General features: G+C 37.4%; 1 protein-coding gene across 1 annotated transcript in view; it reads left to right on the top strand.

Moving 5' to 3' along the window:
* Positions 1-5,087: 5,087 nt before the first annotated feature.
* Positions 5,088-7,754, top strand: part of Arhgap15 (Rho GTPase activating protein 15) — a 612,017-nt gene continuing 609,350 nt past the window's right edge. Inside the window, exon 1 of the mRNA XM_008825192.2 lies at positions 5,088-5,182. The gene's annotated coding sequence lies outside the window, so the exon portion shown is untranslated. The remainder of the gene's footprint in view (positions 5,183-7,754) is intronic.

The following is a 7,754-nucleotide window of genomic DNA, read 5'->3' as shown; positions in this document are numbered from 1 at the left end:
CCGCCTCTGGGCAGGTGGGCCTGTGTTGTATAAGAAAGCAGGCTGAGCAGGGGCCAAGAGAGCAAGCCAGTAAGCAGCATTCCTCCATGGCCTGTGCCCCAGCTCCTGCCTCCAGGTTCCTGCCCTGAGTTCCTACCTTGGGCTCCCTGATGAACTGCGACTTGGGAGATGTAAGACAAATAAACCCTTTCCTCCCCAAGTTGGTAGTTGTCAGAGTATTTTGTCACAGCAATGAAGAACAAACTAGGACAGTTCCTCTATAAGACAATTTTTCCAAACCATAACCCCAAACCCAACTTCTAATACCATCACTCTAGTGGTTGGAATCTGAGCCTAGGAAGTCTGGGGAGACAAAAACTTTTCATCTGTGGCATTGAATAAGCCTAGAGCCAAATACAAAGCTATACTCTCTAGCCTGTGCTAAGTCCTCTCCTCTAGGGAAGAACACCCCTTCTCCTCTTTCACATTGTAACTTTTACTGCTCCTCAGCCTAAGCTAGGATGGTCTTCCATTCCCTGTGCCCTGGTAGCATTCAGCTCATTTCTGAGTGGAGGGCCCAGAAACTTCTGTTTTTCTCCCTAACATAAATATTACTTGAGGCACAGAAGCCAAGACCAAGACCTATTACCTTGTTGTACTGAAGGACTGAAAATACCCTGTGGCCAGGATTTTCTAGACAATTTATGGACACCAGAGTAGGGCTGCTAGAACATAATGCTTGCACATGTGTTATTCTGATCATTTTTGCTGGATTGCTTGTTAGAAGGACTTGTTTGCAATTCCGTCCGTAATGAAGGAGAGCGTTTCCTTTGCCTTGTATTCACACCCAGACTCTTACCATTTCAGTGGAAGCAGACCTGTTTTTTCTATGACTGCTATAGACTCTGTGAATCTTCTCATGCACTACTTACGTATTAGACCATCCATTTTCATGAGTGTTTCATCTAATGCCATTGCTTTTTTCCCATTTAGCTTGCCCATTATTTTTCTATTGGTTTATATAAGTCTTTTATAAATACATGCACTTTCTTCTAGGGTCTTATTTTTTTATAATCTTGTCTATACTGTTATGTTTGTAATAAAAATGGGAAAAATATTTTGTAGTCATATATATACATTATATATATATATATATTTACTACATATATTTACTCTTTTTTGTGATAATGGGAAGATAATACTTAATAAAGTTCCATTTGTAAAACAGATTTATTCATTTAATTGTATCAGCATCATGATATTTTTTCCCTAAGTACAAATTTTAACTCATTGGGTATCTATCACTCCATGAGGTCTAATTTAGGGTCCAAGTCTATTTTCATCTACTTAGTGTGTCTGTTTTGTCAACACTATCTAGTAAAACAAATTATAGCTTTTTATTTACCTTACAATGTTTCATCATGTATCAAGACTTCAAACAATTATACTATTTTAACGCATTGTTTTAGGGTATCAAAACATTATTTCATTTGCTGATTTTTAAAACATTTTATTTACTATTTTTATTTTATGTGTATGAGTGTTTTGCTTGCATGTGTGTAAGTGCAGCCACATTGTACACCACCATGGAGGTCAAAAGAAGGTATCAGATCCCCTGGAACTGGAGTTACAAACAGTTGTTAGCCATCATATGATGGCTAGGCATCAAACCCAGGTTCTCCACAATAGCAGCCATTGCTCTTAACCACTGAACCATCTCTCTATTTACTGTTTTTTGAGGCAGGGTATCATGTAACCCAAGCTGATCTCCAACTCAATATGTAATTGATACTGGCCTCAAACCACTGATCTTCCTTGCCTCCACAACATACTTGCAGTGATTACAGGTATACATCACTCTGCCCATGTTAAATGTACTATTAAATGCTATAATTTTGGAGTATCTCAATGTCTAGCAGAGCCAATCAGTAGTCTTTGCCTTTTTTATTTCAAAATGAACTCAAATATTGTTAGATATTCATACTTTAACAGATATTCTGGGAGAAGCTTGTAGGGTTCTTTAAAACTTCCTGTTACAATTATAACTAAAGATTATATTGAATCTATTTGCAGACTAACCTGGACAGGTTGATGCATGTCTACTGTTTTGTGCCTTTGAACATAGTATATTTCTGTTTATGACTAGGTTCATTTCATTTCATTGATATGCATTCAAATTTTAGAGAACATGCCTGGTCTAGTGGTACATGTCTTTAATCTCAGCACTTGGGAGACAGAAACAGGCTGATCTCTGTGAGAAGGAGGCCAGCCTAGTCTACATAGTGATTTTTCAGGCAAGTTGAGGCTATAGAGAAGTCCTGTGTCAAAAAAATTTTTAAGGGGGAGTTACTGGCCAGATGACTCAATGGTTAAGAGCATTGTCTGTCTTGCAGAGGAACCAGGTTTGGTTCTCAGCACCCATAGGGCAGCCAACACCTGTCCATAACTCTAGTTCTAGGGGATCTGACCCTCTCTTCTGGCATTACACTGGCCTCCACTGGCATTACACAACACAGATGCACTTACATACATGCATATACATTAAGTTAAATTACATTAATACTGTGAAAAGCAAAAGGAATTTTTTAGAGATCATTCTGAGGAATTAATTCTAGTATGACCCTAGAAAGGATTCCTGACTACAAAGTCTAGCACTCTTCAGTAGAAAGGCGAAAAGAAACACCTATGCAGACTTATCAGACAAAAACCCAGTATAGAACTGGGGAAGTGGGCAGTACAACCCAACCTTAGCAGAGGAACTATTGGCAGCTCCTCACTCTCATGTCAGGGAGAGTAGATCTTTAAAAGACTGATGTAGATCACTCTTTACATGAGGCAGGGTCTCATGTAACCCAAGCTGATCTCCAACTCAATATGTAATTGATTCTGGCCTCAAACCACTGATCTTCCTTGCCTCCACAACTGAGTAGACTCCAGTGGGTGAAAATATACCAGGAACATCTGGGTACAAAAGCTTGACCCTATAGGCCATAACATATATGAGTGAAGGCATGAAATCTGGTGGGGGACCATGAGGGGTGCAGCTGGGGGGGTGCAGCTGGGGGAGGGCATCTAAATATGATTAGGTTGTATGAAATGCACAAAAATTAATTTTAAAATATACACTAAAAACAGAAGTGAAACTTTTCCTCAATATCACTCATTCAGAATTGTGTTGTGGAAAAACTGGGTAGGAAATGGCATAGTAAGTTAGAGCTCTGAGGTCAGACCTCGGAGTTTGACTCCTGACTCCAATCTTTACTAATTTGGATCAAAAATTAACCTTAGCTTCCTTATATATAAAATAGTATAAAAATATTGACTATTTCACAAAGCAATTGTGAGGGTTTGAACCAATGGCACAATAAACAGAAACTGATTGGCATAGTGTGTGACTCAGAGTAAGCACTCAGTAAGTACTGCCTCTGAGAATGAGTGGACCTGCCTAGCCATGAGTGTCAATTCATGACCTAGAGCCTTAATCATTGTAAGCGCTGCTCATTACAGAGACCAAACCGTGGCAAAGCACTGCCCCTGGCTGACTCCCACCCAGCATAAAGAAAATGTGCTTTTGCCTCCAATTAGCATCTTATATTAGAGCTTGTTTTCCAAGAAAGGCCTAATTCATATTCCTCATCTTAGATTTCTGAGTCCAACCAGAATTTATCCAGGCTTCAAATGAGTCATACTGAGTTTCTGGGATGCTTCTTGGCAGGAGTCAGCACTTCAAACTCGTGCTACAGATGTCTACAGTTCTTTATGATGCACAGAATAGTTAAATCTCCTTGCTATGTTCTCTGAAATAGAAATTAAAAAAAATTTTTATATACTATTATATCGATAGCTAAACTGAAATTCAGGGTACATTAGTGACTTGGGCAAGGTTAAACAACAGTGGCAAAATTGGTCCTGAATTCAGCTATCCTCATTTTTATCATCATGCTCCTTTCTCCTTGATGTCAAGAACATTCAGGAAGGATATCTCACAATGAATTGAAAGTCTTTGTTAGACATCAAGCATATGACGAAAGCTTGTCTTTTTGTCACACATGCCATACAACTCTGCTACCTAAAGGTCTCGTCCAATGAGGTTGAATGATAAGAGATTGTGATTATCTTTCTCACAAGTTTGGAAGGAACTTTATAAACATCCTACCAATTTTACAGAACCAGTCAAGTCTGGAAATCGGGGACCTTATATTTTATATTTTTAATTCCATCTCAATAAATATACATATACTAGAGTTAATGTTGAGATCTATTAATATGTCTTCAATAGATTGAAGTACAGGAGCTTGCCCAAAGGATGTCCTTTGGGTCTGTTATTTTGTCTTTCTCTTTAAGTCACAACAAGGAATTGTTGAGCTAAATCAAAGATTTAAAACTCAGCGACTCCTTGTTGTGACTTAGAGAGCTCTTCAGCATATTTTAGACCAACTTAGGAAACTGCAAGTGAGAACACAGGATGGTGAAACCACCCACCATCACACAGAATGCTCAGGTGCCCTGAACTCCTCCCTCTTCCTGAGATGGCTGTAGACTCTCAGCTGCTGTGCCCTCTAAAGATCTGATGCCACCACACCAGAGCTCTGGGAAATCCTTAGCCTTAGGAAGTCCTTGTAGGACCAGCCATGAGTCAACAGGCACCTTCTTTGTGCGTCAGAAGTGGCTTCATGACTTCCCAGTGAATATGCAGAGCCTCTGGACAGCAAGAGCATACTGAACACAAACCAGTAAAGAAAGACTGGCTTTATGTGTTTAAGTCCTTACTAGAAGGCAGAGAAAAGGGAAGTTTCCTCTATGCTTAACAATCAGTCCCTCCCCTGCCTAAAACATTTAATCACAGTTTCCCCTTTAGGTATCAAAACTGATGCAACCCATACACATATTCAATACTTGAAAATTTACATTAATATGGATAAATAATCATATTGTTGATTGACTATGCATGGCTAATTCCTAAGTCAAATAATACTATGATGTGTGTGGTTAACTGTATCTACCCAGGAAGTGGGTTTTTTAAAGTTTTATGCTCACCCCTGGCCCCCGCCTTCCTCTCACCCTCCAGTACTGAAATTAAGCAGCAGCTAACACTGGCCTCATCTTAGGACATGTGACTTTGCTCTTTTCCGTTTTTGTTGAAAGAGTCATTAACGGTTAGGAGTTGATGGCAGTTTCAATAGCAAGTCGTCACTGAGAGAAGGTATGTAAATTTTGACTTTATATTGTACATGAAATTTGAACTTGAAAGTGTTTGCAGAAGTTCTAGACGCTGGTGTGAATGTATAAACATTTCTGCAAAATGTGTTGCTTTTACCTGTGATTAAACATCAACTTGTTTCTTTTGGCATAGAAAGTGTAATTTTTTTTTCCATAATCACAGCAGACAAATTCAAAGTCCTTTTTAGAATATTATACTAGTATCTATGGCTAAGATTTTAGATTAAAATGGTGAAGACAAAATAAGATATAGTTTTAGTTAGAAAGTTCTTTCAAAAGTAACTATGAGTAAAAACATGAGACTATACACCTTTAACTGACAGTTCTATAAAATATGCATTATTCAAGATTCAGTTGAGACAAAATGGGCACTCATAACAATAAGATGTATTGTTTTGAATTTCATTGTGAAAGATGTCCAATTAAGGTATTATCTGAAAGGTACTGGAAACTCTTCTAAAGGTTCTCCAGTCACCTCATTAGATAGCTACTAAAGAGCAAGGAAGTTTAAATTATAAAGGATAATTTGTCATGACAATTGAATATTTTTTCCTAAATTTTATCTCCTAGGTAGGATAAAGTAAGGGTAATTTTCTAAATCATAAACAGGTCTTTGTGCTTAAAACAAAGGTTTCAGCTGATTTCACTAAAGGTTCCTTCTGGGAAGAGGCCCTAATTACAGACATACTATGTTGTTTAAGGCAATTATATAATTATATTTTGAAATATTCTAAAATAATAAACCTTAGAAATGAAAAGGATTTGTTAATCATAAACTAGCAAGAACTTTTCTTTATGCTGACTTTTTGCTTATGTCTTTGTGTGATCTAGCATATGCAGAAATCATTAAAAAAAATCACTAATCTCAGAGAAAAAAATACATAAAAAAACCTGACTGTTGCTATTTGAAAGAATATTAATAAAAACCTGAGATATAATCCCCAGCTCTTGATATTTTAGTGCGCTATTGGATGAGATAGTGATACCCCACAACACAGATTCTTTTGTGTTATTAAAAATGGTTACAGGTTTGATAAGTGGCAAAAATTATCTTTTCCTTTATTGTCTTCTCTTGAAAGGCACTTATAAATGTTTTTGACATGATCAATTTAGTAGGAAATTATAAGGCACACTGGAATAGTCCATTTTAAAATCTCTTCAATTGTCTACACTGTTGCTGACTATTAAAATGATTACGGAAAAAGTAGAGATTAGGACCTAGTGTCCAATGCTTTTTATTGTTAGCGTGTAAGAAGGTTGTGGTAATATATTTGCTTTGATAGTCTGATTAGAGTTTCAATTTGTTGCATTTCCTTACAATGGAAAGCACTGTTTAAATCTGTGTTCAGAATTGTGCTGCTGAGTCTGTACATCAGAGATGCTGCATCATTCAGATAATTTGGGTTGATATGTTACTACTAACTTCACTGTAGTTTAAAAAAGAATCATGTGAATAAAGGTTACACATTAACAAGAATAAATACTCAGATGAACATCTGGAGCAAGGAAAAAACTACAGACATTTTAGTGTTTAACACGTTAAAAGCCAAATTCTTGGTAAAAATTAGTGGTTTTTACAGGTATTGTTAAATATTTTATGGAGTAGGTAGAGGATTAAGTGCAAATTAAAACAGAGCTCAGGTGGATTTAGAAAAAAGTGACAAGTAGAGATAGGTAAACAGATGACAAAAAAGGAGTGGTGCATAATCTCTGGAAAATTGGTAGTAATTCCTCAGGGACTTGATTGCAAATTAGTGATTCTTGATCACTCTGCCTTTATGCATGCTAAATAAGTAAATAAGTAACAAGTTTTAGTGAAACAGAATGATACAATGAATCTCATTTGCAAAGTCCTTTCAAAGAAGACCTGTTCAAAGAATGTCATGCTTGGGGCCAGCTTTCAGCGAAATTCAAAAAGGAGAAAAATCTTTCCATATTCTTCTCCCTTTTACTTGTTTTTAACTCTCTGCTCCAGGGTACCCACACTGTCTCCATAAAGTCCCTGTTTATTCATCCCATAGAGCAGAACATAGGGACTCTAGGGCAAACAGCCTCACACTGAGGTGGTGGCTACACAGTTTTGATGTTGTTGCCAGGCCCTTCCTTCCTCCTCATAGTGGAGCTTTAATATGCTTGCTCAAAAAACTGGATCCAGATGATCAATTGGTGGTTGAAGATTCCAGTTTCACCTAAAGAAAAACACATGGCAAATGGTTGTGGAGAGATAGATAATCTGGGATCGTGGTCTTGTTGCCTTCGGTCCCATCTAGTATTTAAAGACAGACTCTGAGAGTGTCTGAAAAGCGATCTATCTCAGAAATATATTTACTTCTATAAAATATTCCTCCTCTCATAGTGGGTGTACAAAATCATTGCAGCACATTTTCAGAAAATTTTGGTCTTCCCATTCACAAAGAAAATATTTAGCATAATCAGTCACTCTAAAGATGTAATTTTATGGGAGTGCATGTGTGTGGTGTATGTGTGTGTGTGTGTGCACACATGTGACAGTGCAAATACACGTGTCTTTGTGTGTGGAGGCCATAGGTCAACGT

The sequence above is a fragment of the Nannospalax galili genome, unplaced genomic scaffold (assembly GCF_000622305.1).
Source record: "Nannospalax galili isolate Female #2095 unplaced genomic scaffold, S.galili_v1.0 scaffold87, whole genome shotgun sequence".
NCBI classification, from domain to species: domain Eukaryota; kingdom Metazoa; phylum Chordata; class Mammalia; order Rodentia; family Spalacidae; genus Nannospalax; species Nannospalax galili.
This window is presented reverse-complemented; position numbering and strand designations above follow the sequence as displayed.